Source organism: Pezoporus occidentalis, unplaced genomic scaffold (assembly GCF_034315485.1).
Source record: "Pezoporus occidentalis ecotype Australia unplaced genomic scaffold, CSIRO_AGI_Poc_V1 ctg4, whole genome shotgun sequence".
Lineage (NCBI taxonomy): Eukaryota > Metazoa > Chordata > Aves > Psittaciformes > Psittacidae > Pezoporus > Pezoporus occidentalis.
In genome coordinates, this window is record NW_026915724.1 from 6,099,179 (window position 1) to 6,116,320 (window position 17,142).

A 17,142-nucleotide genomic window follows, 5' to 3' on the forward strand; every position below is an offset into this window, starting at 1 on the left:
AGTAACATCAGATGCATGATAAACTCCTCAACAGCAACTGGTTTAGACCTATTATTTGTAGTCAATCAGAGAAAGAAAACAAATTTCTGAAGGCAAGAACTATCATACTGTGCTTAGCCAATGGAAAATCTAACTTAGACAACTTCATTCCTACTCACTGTTTTACATCTACAAATGGTCATAAAATTATCCTGTTTCAAAAAAGCTCAGAATTCTTTGAAGATAGAATGAATCAAACTAAACCAACCTTGACTGCATACGAATATTTCAATATCAAACTAATGGCAGCCTCTGGGAGAAGTAAACAAATCCAAACTTCATGCAACCATATCTGCAATTGAGGTAGCATTCAGCCTTCTTTATGATGAGTATGAAAGATTACATGGCCTGAGCCATAGCCTCTGAGAAATCTAGCAGTAGGCATCAGCACCTTTTGATGCCATTGGCATAGGTGAGATCACAGCCTTTCTGAGGAGCAACACAGGTCTCCAGGCATCAGAGCAACATTCTATTTCACACATGAAGATGTGGCTCGAAGAACTAACAGCAAACTACAGCTCAGTATCTACAATAACGGTCTGCAGTTTATGGACCACAGACTATTCCCATGAGGGGCCAGACTCCAGAGTGCACTGACACTTTCTATGCATAACACCAATCAGTATAATTCAGAATATAGCTGCAAGTTGGTTTGTTCAGTTTTTTGGGTTTGCTTTTCTTTTTAGTGCTTTGCTAATAAGCAGCTAAGTTGTCAAAGGTCATAGAATGACTTCCAACCTGATGATCTCATGAGTGTACATCTGCCCACAGGAATAAAAGTGCCAACAGGATGAGTTGTTTATCTCTGGGCCCCAATGGCAGACTACAGCTATGAAGGTCAGACACTACATTTGCAAGAAGTGACAAGAGTTTCAGCATCAACTTCATAATTTTAGCAGCTATAACTGGAAACTATCTAGACATGTGAATGGGAACAAGGAAGGACAAGTACATATGGGAAGATGAAGGTCACTGTAGAGTATAATACTATGTTGTTGTGTATATTAGTACATGACAGCTGGAACCTAACAAGGTCAACTTGTCACCAAAAAAAAATAATCTTCAAGTAATTACAATGGACAGACATGCCAGAGTGCCCCAGCTTTTATTTGATGCTCTGTCTAGGAATTAAGAATGGCATGATTAGTTTGCAGGAAGAAAAGATATCAACAAAACTACTGAAGTAAAAAGAAAGGTTAATTCTTCTGTTGTGTACTGGAAATTTATGTCTTAACCCAAATATTGCTTGAAACACTAATCAAAATACTTCAGCCTTCTTTTATCCTAATTTGTAATTTATTCATGGATTTTTATTTATTTATATGCTTTAAATTAAACACAAGTTTTTGGAACTTCAGGTTATTAGAGTTTTGCATTTTCAACTCAGGAGCTGTTTCAAGTCAACCGCAAGAACTGAAAGACAGTCATAATTCTTCAAAGAGGAAGATGGTAACATGGCCAACCATCCACCAGCAAATGGGTAACTTGAATTAGTGAGAGCAAGAGTGAAAAACAAACCATAAAATGGTGTGAAGGTTGTTTCAGTTAAAAGCACTCTCTCATGCCATTAACATACATTAAAATAAGAAGATTAAAGAAAAGCAGTTCTCTCTCCATTTGCAGGCCTCACTTTAATAACACTGGGCTGCATCAAAAGGAGCGTGACCAGCAGCTCGAAGGAGGTGACCCTGTCCCTCTACTCTGCTCTTGTGAGACCTCACTTGGAGTACGGTGTGCAGTTCTGGTGTCCTCAACATAAAAAGGACATGGAACTGTTGGAACAAGTCCAGAAAAGGGCCACGAGGATGAACAGGGGACTGGAGCACCTCCTGTATGAAGACAGGCTGAGAAAGTTGGGGCTGTTCAGCCTGGAGAAGAGAAGGCTGCGTGGAGACCTCATAGCAGCCTTCCAGTATCTGAAGGAGGCTATAGGGATGCTGGGGAGGGACTCTTCATTAGGGACTGTAGTGACAAGACAAGGGGCAACGGGTTAAAACTTAAACAGGGGAAGTTTAGATTGGATATAAGGAGGAAATTCTTTCCTGTTAGGGTGATGAGGCAGTGGAATGGGTTGCCCAGGGAAGCTGTGAATGCTCCATCCCTCATGGTGTTCAAGGCTAGGCTGGACAGAGCCTTGGATGATGTGGTTTAGTGGGAGGTGTCCCTGCCCATGGCAGGGGGGTTGGAACTAGATGATCTTAGGGTCCTTTCCAAACCTAATTATTCTATAATTCTATGATGCTATAAAAACACCAAGGAGATTGAGAATATCTGTAACTTGACTCATAAAAGGTTTGGTGACCTTCTGAAATATAAAATACACTTCTTAAATAAATTGTTAAGTTCAGGCATCATACATTAAACATCAACAATCTCAGTAGAAGAATTAGCTGGTATAACAGGATTTGAAATATAATTACTATACAGAATATACATTTCAATTTTGATTGAAACTGGGTCTTACTCTGCAATTAAAAATAATATACATTTCTTTAACCTAAAAACTAATGTCCTTAGACCTCTGCACATCTACTTGAATAAACAGCCGTGAAAAATCTGTTAAGGTAGGTAAACTGTTGGCATTAGATTTCAGAAGCAGCAGTCTTTAAAAGGACAGAAGCTTAATGCTCCTTCCTTGCTGTCCAATGCAAAAGTCCATCGAATTACAGTTGTGGCAGCTATTGAAATTAAAAACATGAAGGCAACACTCATTCTGCTCAGCTCTAAATTTTGATAAGCCTAAATCTCAAGAGTTTAGATGTTAATTTAATCTTTCAAAGAATTCAAAAGTAAGAACAAGACCATGTTTTGATGGTCTAATTTCAGAGCAAATATCCAAAAGGAGTAAAACATAAGATTGTATTTTTAGTTTTAAGTCGGTGTGAATGCATATAGTAACCTAAGATTCTACAAATGCCCAGAATCATTATTTTAATTGTCTGTGTTTTCTTTACAGACCTCTACGTGTACAGATTTCTCTCTGGAAGCATAATTTCCTTGTTCAGAATAAAGACTAATAGATCCATCAAAATAAGAAGAATTTTTATCATTTCTCTTTTAAGAAAGTGATTGCCATTTATGGGTAGAGAAATATTGCAGGATCATACCCAACAGCACACACCTCATGAATTGTATTGAAATCTTTTTGGGAAGTATGAATATCTTCAATGACTTGTTAACAGAGATGTCAGAGATGGATTTCTGGATTATTTTGACTGCACTAAAGTCCACATCAGAATCTCTCTGAGAGTTTGTGAAGTTAATTTCTAAATTAAGTAAATTTCTAAATACAACAGATACTACAAGGTACAATACTACATTTGGGCTTCTCAGCTGAGATCCCAGATGTCAGCATTGAACCAAGACCTCAGCTTCCCCTGGTCACAATTCTGTTCATGAAGCTTATATTATGCATAAACTGTTTGACATCTTAGTTTCCCATCTAACTTTCTATGTTTTAAAACTACTGCCAGAGCTGACATAGAGGTGACCACTGCAAAGAAGTGACAGGATCAGTAAATCTGTCCCTCCTTACACCATATTTACCTCTACAGGTGCTATACAATCAGATATGGTAGCATGAAAACAATATCAAGCTGTCTGACTGCAATAAGGGCTTCTAGCATGTTGATGAAGTCTCATTTCTGTATTCATTTAAACTCCGGACTCTCATTTCTGTATTCATTTAAACTCCGGACTCTCATTTCTGTGTACATTTATTTGAGCCTAGGTTTTCTAGAACATGGGCTTTGGTCCTGGGCATGTTTTTATCTTCAGTTAAATCTTTTCCCACTGACACCTGATGATCTTCAGTTATATCTTTGATCATTAAAGCAATATTTAATAATTTGCACTGAACTCTGGACTGATTTCATTAGAGCCACACAAATGTTCAGAGGGCTGGAGGACCTCTGCTATGAGGAATGGCTGAGAAAGTTGGGGAACAGAAGACTTCAGGAAGACCTTTTAGTACTTAAAAGGGGCCTATAAGAAACGTGGGGAGAGACTTTTTAGCAGGGTCTTTTGCAATAGGACGAGGGGTGATGGGTTTAAATAAAAGAGGAGAGATTCAGGCTGGACATGAGAAAGTAAGTTTTTACAATGAGGGTGGTAAAACACTGGCACAGGTTGCCCAGAGAGGTGGTGGATGCGCCATCCCTGAAGACATTCAAGGCCAGGTTGGATGTGGTTCTGGGAAACCTGATCTAGTTGAAGACACCCCTGCTCACTGCAGGAATGGTTAGACTAGGTGAGCTGTGAAGGGTGCACAAGAACAATCGTGAAGATGGGATGGCAAGATATGCATGAAATTAAAACCTCCCCTCACAAAGACACAAGAAGTGTTAAACATTGAATCAGCATTGTATCTTAGATGTTTCCACAAGAAAAAACACCCGTGAACTGAAGAATATCTGCGTTTTGAGACTGATGTGCATTCAGGATGTAACTAAACAGAAATCATCATGAAGAATATACGTGATACTCTTACTCCTGCTATTCAAAACTAGAGAACAGGTACTGCGTAATAGCAGAGCCCTGATGGAAACAAAACACAGTAAGCATACTAAACACTGCTTCTAAGGCAAACACTATCATTTAGCTCTAGGTTACAGGAATTAAGATGCCTGGAGCCAGATCTCATCTGGCATTGATCTACTCTCGTCAGCTAACTTCATCTTCCCACCTACACTTTCTCCTCCCACACCACAGTTTATGTCGCACTGTTGGACTCAGGGACCACATCCCTCAATGCATTTGTGGAGATGACACATAGCACCATGAAACGGCATTTTTTTGTTGTGGTTTCTAGCAGGTAATAAGAAGACTCAAGAATTTAAATGCTTTTCTCTTCTCACACATTTGCCACAGTCTAACTGTTATTACTTTTTTGAAAACATAGAAACACATTTTGTGCACTCATAGCTCACTTTTGGAAACTTCTGTTAACATTCTCGCAAAGCCCACACAGCTCCAGGCACTGTGCAAACATATGGGAATATATAGACTGAAGTAAATACAAACAGTAGAAAGAAGTATCACAAATATCACTAGATAGAAAAATGAGGCCAGTAACAAATACAGGTTTAAAATAACACAGTTTATGATACAGATTTTAATAAACAATATTGTACGTTCTAGTAGAAACTGTGTGCATGTGACAAACTAATGTCATTGCTCGCTGCACAAAGCTATGTTCTCAGAATTTATTTAGGAGGCTGCCCAGAATGCTAATATAATCAAGTATCTGGGGCATCTCAATACCACGAGTGACACTAGTGCAAAATGTATTGACCTAACATGGATTTTATTTAACCAAATTCTCATCTGTCGAGTCAGTTAAACGTGAAAGGAAAAAGTGCTCTACAACTTGAAATCAAAGAGTTTTTTTTTTCTTTTAAAGCAGCAAACAAACCACAACTCAATGGCTCCCTCTGCTGTCATGTCTTAGAAGTTTCATTATATTTGGGTTTGGGTTTTGTTTTTTGGTTTGTTGGGGGATTTTATCTGGTATTTTCACACTTCATAAGATGTTCCAGCTTTGGAGATTCAAAGAGACCTTTATCCGAAAGTATATTCCTCAAAGGGCAATTCAATACCTGCTTATCCAGGCTGGAACAGTAGCATCCCTTTATGTTTGTGTGGCAGCTACACATAGTAACAGGAAAAAAAAAATGTTTATGAATAGGTCACCATCTTCACCATCAGCTTTGGGGTTGAGCTGTATTTAACTGCAGACAGAGATACAGATTTTGTCTCTAACAAGGCTAGATCACTTCATATGAAGCAACTGTATTGAAGAGTAACAAAAATTTCAGAGCTATGGGAACTATCCTAGAGATGGAACACATTCCTCCTAAAACGAAAAACAGTCCACAACCAATGAACCTGGATAGCTATAACGCCTCTGGCAACCATTCCGCCTCATTCCTTGCCAGTCCCAGGAGACAGATGATTGAAGTTACCAGTCCCACATGAGCAGCAAAGCAGCAGTATCAGGGTGTCTTGCCACAAAGCTGAGAAGGACTTGTCTGCCGCTCAGCATCACGGTAGGAAGCTTAGCAATAAATACTCCACTGGGGACCTAGCTCCAAACCACAGAGGCAACAGGTCCCTCAAACAAGCCAGACCCAGACCACAAAAATCTACCCTCCCACAGTTAAGAACAAAGAACTCTGAAGGATGTCATTTATTCCCAGCAATGTACAAACAGGGAGGGCAATAAATATCAACAGTTTTCTGCAGCACTGGGTCAAAACACAGAAGTGTGAGTTTAAGAAGAAAACAAAATACCTGAGCACTTCACTTCCCGGAGAGTGTGAAACCCACCTTCCCATTCAGTGGGAGGCAGACAAGGAGGGACAATCAGGGAGGGACTTCCCCACAGCAGGGCTCCCACCACCTTGGCCTTGGCCAAGCAACACATTCCCCTAATGCTTCCCTAAAGTATATTTGGTGCCTGAGGTTAATGGAATGACCGCAGTGAATATTTCCGTACCCGTCACAGAATTTGCCTCAATTGTTTCCATTCTCTTTCCACTCCGAACACGATACCTCCCAAACCAGGAGCTATATTTACCCCTCACACACTGCAATGTTTGATGCTCTCATGGTTCTAAATTAAGCAGCTTCTGTCATGCTCAGGACCAACCTTAACCCTTCTCTAGTGGGTCTCCACTTCAGACTTCTTGGTGCATTTGTGGTGCCCTGTCTAAACCATGCTCAGATGTACACACTTAAATAGCCAGCAGTCATCTCACTCATCTGGCGGTGAAATTTAGATTGCTGATGTTCCAGGCTTTTCCACTTACTCCACTTTTCATTTGGTATGCACTTAAACTGGTGGAAAACAGTCTGCCTCTTTCTCCTCAAATTGCTGAGGCAGCACTAACAGCTTAATTTTGCCGTAAGATTAGACCCAGCTGCATCTATCCAAATACCTTTCTTCAGAAAACATGCTAAAAGACAGCATGTTTCCACTCTTCCCACATCCTTGGCAGAACAAAACAACCCTTTAGATTTCAACTTTTGTTTTCTTTTTACTTTTTCCCCCATATATTTTTATCGTTATGATAGGCTAATCCTCCTACAGGAAGCAAGTCTAGTTTATTCTTTGTAAAGCAATACAAACACTAATTTATTACTAGCAACCTCTTAGCATGAAATGGCCTTGCTCTCTCATTTTACTCAGCTAAGCTTGTACATTGAATTCTATCTATGCTAACATCCTGACATTCTCCAACATTGCAGATTTAACCTGAAGGTGGACCATCCAAATCTGACAAGAAAAATCTGAAAGAGCTTTTGAAACATTTCAAGTGAAGCGCACCAAAATAATATTAAGATAGCTGATTATTTATAATCTCCCAAATGCCTTCAGCTTGCAGTCCTGATCCTTTGCTATAAAAGCCCATGGGCAATGAACTGAAGTCTGGTCTTATTTACATTAATTGCAAATACAAATTAATTGATCAGCTTATTGGAGGTAGATACTATACACAAGAATCAGTTGAAAAAGCTAACTAGAATGTCCAAAAAAGTTAAAGCATGTTTCTTCATAGGAACTTTGTAGTGCTGTCAAGCATGCAGATGCAACAGAGTGGTCTGCACATTCACTCACTGCACAGATTAAATCTTTTGACATATTTGTAAGAAGTTGCATCTTTGTTTCCTAGAGTTCAGTCCAACTGCTGTATGGTTCACTGGTATTATTTCCCTGACTGGCAGGCTTGGAAAGAGCAATTTTCATACAGTAATTGCTTATACTAGAAAGCCAGAAAAACTTTAGGCACACTTACACCTGCCCCTTCGAGATATCTTAAGCTGGAAAACAAGGGATAGAAGAGGAATGCAAATAGTTAATGCAAGTAGCTAGCAAGCCCATCCACTGTGCTTTTTTAGTCAGGAGAGAGAACACAGGCTCCCAAGGCTCCTCTTGCACCTATTCCAAACTCTGCCTACAGATCTGGAATAATTAGCCTGACTTGGGATCAACTGAGGGTCAAAGTCTGAAACAAAAGAAGTTCATGAAACTTACCTTTACTGTATTTGCATGCTCATTGTTTGCCTAATGCCTGGTAGGTGAAGAGGTGTCATGTTACTGACATGAAACCAAGGCATGAAGAGTAAAGGATGTTTCCTGTTCCACAGAAAGTTTGAGGCACCAAAATGGAAAAATGAAAACATTCCAACCCTGTCCCCTCCTTTTCTATAATCATAGAACAGTTGGGGTTGGAAAGCACCTTAAGATCATCTAGTTCCAACCCCCCTGCCTTGGGCAGGCACCCAAGGCTCTGTCCAACCTGGCCTTGAACACTGCCAGGGATGGAGCATTCACAACCTCCCTGGGCAAACCCATTCCACTGCCTCACCACCCTTAAAGAACTTTTCCTTATATCTAACCTGATTACCTACCCGGTATCTTCCCCTGTTTAAATTTTAACCCATTACCCCTTGTCCTATCACTACAGTCCCTAACGAAGAGTCCCTCCCCACCATCCTTGTAGGCCCCCTTCAGATACTGGAAGGCTGCTATGAGGTCTCCACGCAGCCTTCTCTTCTCCAGGCTGAACAGCCCCAACTTTCTCAGCCTGTCTTCATACAGGAGGTGCTCCAGCCTCTGATCATCCTCATGGCCTTCTCTGGACTTCCAACAGCTCCATGTCCTTATGTCGAGGACACCAGAACTGTTAATCAGTGCTGTTAATGAGTGAATTAAGCCAGAAAGTCATGGATTTCATTTCACTACATTTCACTACACTGTCAGATGTGTTGTTTGCTCACCCAGTGCAGATAGACTCCAGCACATTTTAACTGACCCTGCTCTAAACTCCCTACAAATGATCCAGCTATGAGACAGAAGCCTGCAGCAGGCCAAGGGTGCTGCTGAGCTGTTAAGTCTGGTAAATTGAGAGCAATCCAAGCAGGAAAGCTCATTGCTCTGGTCCAGAACCGTGCTGCCAACAGTGCACTGCAGAAGTGGGCACACAGGCAACAGAGGTACATAACAAAGTTGACAAATAGATCAGCACTTGCACAGACAACAACTATGATCACAGACTTATAAAAAGGACTTTTCCCATCCTAGCTCTTACTCTCTCAAAATAAGACAACTACCTTGGGTAACGACAACTTTATACCAGCTTTAGAATAATCTGAGCTCTGCGCAAATTACAGTGTGCTTGAAATTTAATCTTTTACAAAAGGTTTCTATGTCTGTAAAGAAAGCTGAATACTCAGGTTAAAATATGTAGAATATAAGAAGTAATATCCAACAGCATCTCACCCCTGTTCTGGGAATAGAAGTTCCTGGAAGGAAAACCTGGATTCCTAAGCAACATCTCTTTATTTCAGAAAGCTATCTCCTCTAGCAATTAAACTTCAGCTAAAAGCAAAGGACCTAGTTTTCACCAGGGAAAACATTTTCCTATGCTAATTCCTGCAGGCCTTGACATGAGCATGAGGGAAGAAATCAACAGGAAAGAGTGAACCCAAGCCAGTAACTAACCCAATGTCAAGCACATTTTGTCTTTGTTCAGGGACAGAACACTTGAGTTAGTGGGAGTGCAGCACCTGCCTCCATCCAGCTCCTATATTTAGTTCTTCTGTAGGTTGCTTTAGTATGATTCCTCTGGAATACCAAACACATTCAAAGATGGAAACTTCAACCAAATGCTCTCCAAAGGTAACTAATTGCTGGAGCTCAGATATTTTTCTAGAGGAAAACATAATGTGGAAAGTCTGTGGATAGTCCTTCAGCTACACCTAGTAACTGAAACTTTCCAGTCGCATTTCTGTCATGTGCAGTACAGATTTAATTTTGCAAAGTAAATGCCATTTTGCCTGTAAAATGGCACTCTATGCAATATCTTAATCATTTTTCTTATTCGGTTAAAGTTTCTCCCTAACAGATAACATCAATGCTTAACTTAGTCCTTTTGAGAAAGTTCTCAATGGATTTTCTTGTTCTTGGCTGTCAAATGAGTCACATTTCTGCTGCAGATATGTTAATACTATTTTACTCACTGAAGCAAAAATCCAGAAAGGGTCCCGATTTAGAAAGTCCCGGCTAGTTTTGGACTAGGGAAGCTAACCAGACAGCTTCTGCTTTCCTTGCTCTTACGCTCTTCTTTCAGTTAGCTGTGATCAGAGGGAGAATATCAGATTAGCCAGATCTTTGGCCTAACTGGCATATCCATTCTTACACAATGCCATCTGTGGAGAGATTTTGATTGTCAAACATCTGCAGAAAGGGTTGAAATTTCAAAATGTTTTGCAACAAACTTCTTGAACTTGTTAAAACTTTGGACTTCAGTTTATTTTTTCCATATTTTCTGGATCTCAGTTCAGGCAATAAATTCATTTTTTTTTACATCCCCCATTTCAGGTTGTTTCTCTAGAGTTAGTGGGGTAGAAAACTCCTATTTTTTTTGCTTGTTTGTTTATATTACAGATTTGATCTGTGGTGGGTGTTAGCCTTGGTGACATTACTGACCAAGGACTTTGCGCTAGCCTTAAGTCTGTGAAGTTTTGTGCTTAAAAAGCACATGGCTCCAAAACTTTCTGCAGTATCGCAGCATTCCATGAAGACTGAAAGAACCACAAAACCTGATCCAAATCAAGCAGCAGTGAACTTATTAGTGATGAAAGCTGGATGACAGGGGAATGCTAAATTGTCTTAAGTCTCCTGCAAGCTTTCATAGTCAGAAGTGTAGTCTCCTTTAAGATTCTGAGCTGTTCTTGTCTTTGAAAAGCTGCACAGGGCTCATCCCTCTAAATTTTCCTGGCAGATTAGTGGGTAAAGTACTTACCAACCTGAACGTTTTCCTCTTGACTTCCCTCCTCAGGCAGATGTGACTCAAGGTCAAGCTCTTACCTCTGTGCAGGACGCTACAACCACCAGAGAACTGCAGCCGTCCTGCAGTAGGCACCCATACTTTCAACTCTTTCCTCCTACCTGTGTAATGAAATACCTGTGCTACAGTTCTTTCTTCTCAATTCAGCCAGTCTTAAGACTAAAAAATCCCCAATTACTATCAACAAATTTATTTCAAGATCCCTTTACATCCATTTCCACACATTCGCTATCCACGGTTCATCCTGTACCTTCATCACTAAAATGTTCTCAGCCCCTACCTATTACTTTCCTACCTTCAACATCTTTTACATAGTTTCCATGTATCCCACTATTTTTTTCCACTCCACATAAAAGATAACCAAAATGAACCAATAAAAAAAAAGGTAATATATTTGCTGCCAGCACGTTTTTCCCTCAACTATCCCCATTTCCTCAGTCTATCTTAATTAAAGTCCAGTCTATTTTTGCAGTGTCTCACCCTTTGATGTCCTTCAACTCTCCTGCAGAAAATGTGATTTATTACAATAGGATTATTACATTATCAGTTAAATATAGATGAGTTGGTGCCCACTGATGGCTGACTAGGTGTAAATGGAAAAATTACTGCATTATTTTGTGCATTTTAGTTGAAGATGTTGTCTAAGAGGAGAAATTTGTGCACACTGTTTGCAGAAGTAAACATTTTGAATAACACACTCAAGATTACCTTTGACTGCCAAATGAGTAACGATTTCTTTCTTCCAGCAGTATTTTGATACCAGGATTTCAGGAAAGCTAGCTGGCTTATTTAAATAAATCTTATCACATTGACTGACTTAAAAGTACAGCACAGTAAGTAGTTACTCTGTTCTGTACACTTCATCACACTATTATCCCAGTGCTTTATTAAATCATTAATTCCCAATCTGTACCCAGGGTGCTTTTCATCCGTGTTGCTCATGCATCATTTGAAAGACACTGCAGCAGGGATGGTCTCATTTGGGGTCTCAGGTAAGCTTCTGCCTTAGTGGTACCTTAACTTCTAGCCATACCCTATTTCTCTTTTTACATTCTCATCTTGAAAAGTCACCTGCATTATCATCCAGGATCACCCACGTAGCATCACCCCAGGCTGATGCTTCTCTCTGTACATTCCTCCATGGGCTGGCAGCTTGCTTCCAAGCTCCCAAACTTCCAAGACTTACTTGTTGAAAAGTCTGTGTTACAGAAACTTTTTTCCTGCATTGCTTGTAGAGCTTTCTGGGGAATTTGAAGATGGAAGAGAAGGAGTAAAGGACTGAGAAGTACCTTCCAAATTTAAAATCAATAAATTTTAAAAAATGGAAAATTACAGTTTCTCCCAACAGAAAAAGTTTTATTCTTTGCAGTCATTAGAACTATAGGTTTAAGAACAGCAAACTCCTTCAATTAAAAAAAAAAAACAAAAAGAAAACAAAAAAACCTACAACAACATAAACTTCTGAACCAACATATAAATGCATAGAGAAACAGCATACATCTGGACAGCATTTCCTCAATTTCCTTTTACCTTAGGCTTTGTTGGTGTGTTTGCTCCCTGCAGGTGGGAATATCTCACAATTCCATCTGTTTCTCATTTTCTTGAAAGATTTCCAATTATCCCTCCCCACTTGTTCCAACTGAATAAACCAACAGCTCATTGTTCTTTTACATGTGATAGGTATGATTAATTGAATTGCAAGGAACAGGAGGAAAACATCAAAAGAAAAAGAAGGTAGAAAGTCAAAGTGTCCTTTCAAGTGAATTTTCTGTTGCAGAGCAAGCAGGTAGGCTCAGTTACTCAACAGTCACAATCTTACTCTTAGATCTAAAGAGAGACACTAAACGAGAAACTCCATCATGGTGTACTCCTGCAGAAAACCTGTGTTTAAGCAGAGACTTTTTCAGTCTACCTAAAAAGCCTTTAACACCATTAAGACACATTTGGCACAGAGAAAACTAACTAGAACTTGTAAGAGAGTTAAGCAGTGAAAGTATTCAGAACACAGCTTGTGTGAGAAACCTTCGGTATTTTTTTAATCGAATACAGAACTTACTTAATCGTATTTCATTATCTTGTCATTTACTTATTACGAGGATAAAAAAATAAATGATGCAACTTGTCAGTATAGCCAGCTTCAAAGATTAACAATTATTCAAAAAAATAAACTAGTAACTGAGTAACTTCTTCAGATAAGGAACTTAAAATTAAGCAAGACTAGAAAAATCACCAACCATGAAATCAGCTGGGGAAGTCTAGTAAAGAGCAAGGAGGACCCGTGGCAGGGGAATGGCCTATACACCGAACATAACTAACCTTCAGAGCCTTGGAAAATATAAGGCTTATTTAAAGAAAATGTGAAATAGGGAACTTTATACTGGAGCGCAAGTTAACTCTTAAGACTGTAAACTGATGTAAGGCCAAAAGCAGAATCACGTTAAAAGAGGAAGAAATATATAAGAGATAAATGGGGGAAAGAAGAAAGAAATGACCCCAAAACAAAACAAAACAAAAAAAAAAAACACAAAACAAGCACACCAATTAGGAATTCAACTGGACTATGTAAATATACTTAATTTTAATTCTTTGCTCAAAAGATTCTTCCGCCATCTGAAAAGCTACACTGAAGTGCAAGGGGAAGAAACAACCCTTCTTTGCTGTTTAACATCCGTTGTCTCATGCACCTGTTAGTGCTGTTTGGTGTTCCAGCATTTTCATCTACTTCCCAGGACAAGTATTCCTGTTTCCACCTTTTCCTTTCAGCTTTCCAAAAAATCGTCAATACTCACTAGCAACCCAAAAAGCAGATACAATACCTATTTATTAACATTTAAAACAAAATAAGCATAAATTTCAGGAACTAAAAACTCCTCTGAATTATTCTGCATATTTCTGGTATTCTTGAAATTAAAGAAGATCAATACAACTGAAAGACCACGCATTATCATGAAATATGAAGCTGAATGAAATACAGATCAATAGCAATTAAGTTACATTAACCTAAAGAAAAAATAAAGTTTCATGCATTTTTTGATGAAGCACCACACTCACAGACCCAGTGAAGCATCTCATGAGAACTAAGCTGCAAATGAGTTAAGCATTTGAAAACAAACTGGCAGCCAATTTAGGTAAAAAAATAAATAAAAAATTACGATAAGAATTTAGTAGCAATGTTTTCCAGAGAAACAGCAGAAGACGAACAGATTTATCATCCAATGTATTGTGGTCACATAGCACAAACATCTGAATTTCAACCAGTTTAACAGTTCTGTATTCCTGAAAAAGAGAGCTCTCAATCCTTTCATCCTTTGTTTTACATAGCTGCTAATCTGAACTGATGCAAATACTTGTAAGATTCTTGGGTAATACTGAACACCAGCTGCATATATTAATGCTTGCAAAATAAAATTTCAGCTTTTTTTTAAGTAGATATACAATTACAGTACATAATGAAAGACCCACAACCTTTTATATCATCCTTTTGCTGAAATGTAATAGCTTAGCTCAAATTAAAGCTAAACCTCCATCTAGCTTGCTCAAATGCTTAGTTTGGAAATTTTTATTCCTGGACTAAGCATAAAGCAAGGACTTTTTAACATCTGAGGTTCTTTCAGATGTTTACAGAACAGGAAAGAAAGGATGCATAAATTCAGAGTTCAAGATTAAAGTGTAATGCTTTACACATGAGGGCACAAATCAAGACAGCTTGTTCATCTGAAAGCCCACGAACTCAACTTAAAATACAGTCATCAATCTGGAGTACCTTGTTTCATTTTACACAAACATCCACTTCATTCTCAAGATGCATGTAAACTTGTGCAGGCAGATGAAATGTTGTAGTACCTATGAGCACATGAGAAATTCAAAGCAAGAAAAAAACAATGAAGTTTCTCGAGTGTTACAAACTGATTTTACAAGCAAAGGAAGTTAATTCAGTATTAAGATGGCAAGTGCAAATGCACACAGGGTATGCAAACAGCTTATAAACTCTGTTAACACATAGGTTATTACCACCACTAAAATTCAGAAGCACGCTTAAAGTGGAGCCTTGTATTTGAATAACTGTATGCCCTTTAAAATCCCAATGAAATAATGTTTCTTTCCACTTTCTGAATGAAAATGCTGCAGTTAAGTTTAAAAAAAAAAAGCCATAATCCACATGGGAGACTGAATTCACTCAGTTATTAAAGCAATATTTCTCTATTTACATTGTGCCAAACAGACTGAGCCAAATCAAACTCAGTCAGGAGATTTCCTCTTTCGAGAGAGGGAAATAAGTAAAGTCAGAAGTTTTTTGGTAGATTGTGAAAACAGCATCCAATGCCAGGCTTCCCTCATGGGCACCCAAATGAAGCAGAAGACAAAAAACACAACAACAGAGTCTTCCCAGAAAGGATAAGGAAGGGGGAAGGAATTCTTACTCAGATGGGAGTAAGAAATTCACTGCCTCTTGAATGTCTGACTAAGAAAAGACTTCTAGAGGAAGAGCTGAAGACCCGCTCATTTGCGCTCTGCTTGCAGTGTGCCAAGACAGTTTCTTGCAAAACATGTAAGGAAGTTGATTGAAGGGGAGGTCCAACTGATCACTGACTTCTGTTTGCCAGACTTCCACTTGTGGAGAAAGGACAATGTCAGAAAAGAAGAGATAACACAAACATTATGCATCCCTTTATATTAACAAACAGCAAGTTTTTTATTGACATTTGGCTTAGAGATCCTTGGATACTGAAAGTATCATCACCAAGAATGCATCAGGATTATTACTGGAAGAGAAATGCTGTCAAGCTTGTATCCAGGCCAGGCTTTCAACTTTGTGAATGGAAAGGTCCGTATTTATATTAAAATGCACTCTATTAAGTAGAACAGTATAGAGCAGATTTTTTGAGGAAAACATGCCAGCTGTACACTAATATTTTTATTTTATATGAGGCCAAACTCATTTACTTAAAATTCCTATAATACATAGGGAAATTCTTTCCTCTCCCATGCTAAACTATAGTGGATGGGTCAGGCTGAAAAATAAAATAAACAAGGACGTGAAAAGGAGGTCAGTTTTGGGGAAACTTTCAAGCTAATTAAATAAGATAAAACGGTCAGTTCTCATGCCAATGATGTCTAATCTAAGTTAGACATGCAAAAAAAAAACCCATGAAATTTAAACCAAGGGTTTGCTGCAACTGGATAGAGAATGAACTGCTCTCAATCTCTCTTAGCTTGTCAAGAAATTACACAGATCTTCACCTGGTAAAAGAATAAATATGACACTGAAAAATCTGTGTGTATTTCGTTAGCAAAATGGTAGGGGAAGACGAGTTCAAATAGTTTTGAAAAGCACATAAAATCCATTCCTAAAGGGTGATTTGGTTCTGAATGCCTAGAATTATTCATTTAAAAATCAGTGCTGCAGAAAATTCAAATACTGTCCACGCTGGATTTTCACTGCACTAGAATCAGCTGAAGTATGTAAATATCCTTCTGGTGAAAGAGTCACCAACCATTTTGAAAAATTAAGGTAACTGCTATGCACAGAATTAAAAACACTGTTACTGTTGCTTCAACTCAGTTTCAGCTAGGAAAAATGCACTGATGCTTATATACCAAACCAGTTTATTTTAAACTTTTGTAGTTTATTTGAAGCTTCCTTTGTGCAAGGAATATTGTTGCAAGTATGTACATTCTCCTATGAAATAGAAAGCACCTTCAAAATACAACTTTGAGTGAACAGTGACAAGTTATAAGATGCTTCTTCCTACATATTAGAATATTTACACTTGACCAAGAGTTCAACGTTATCTTTTTTTTTTTGGTGCCACAGATTTGTCTGGAACAAGAAAAATTTTGGCAGGGTTTGGGGTTTTTTTGTATCTAAATTTTGTAGACCATGCATCATGAAACTGCCAGAGTCTCCAAAAAAAGAAAACAGAGCAAGAGGATGCAGAGAAGCAAGTATTTCATAAATTAAACCTGGAAGTACAAAATATATGAAGTAGTTAAATTTGTCTGCTTGTAAATATCAAGTTTTTCCCAATCCAAGTCCCTCAGGTTAGTGTCCACATCCTTCTTAAGGCTGCAACTTCAGCATTCAACTGACAGGAATTATTTCCTGTCAAAGTCAAATACCAAAAAAGTATGTTGAAGATGCTGATGTTACAAAGTCAAGAGACTCAAAGGTCAGCAAAACTCATACAACTTTAATGTGTCCCACTTGCATTTTTAGGACAAGCCATCCAGCTTTAACTTTTCTGTAATG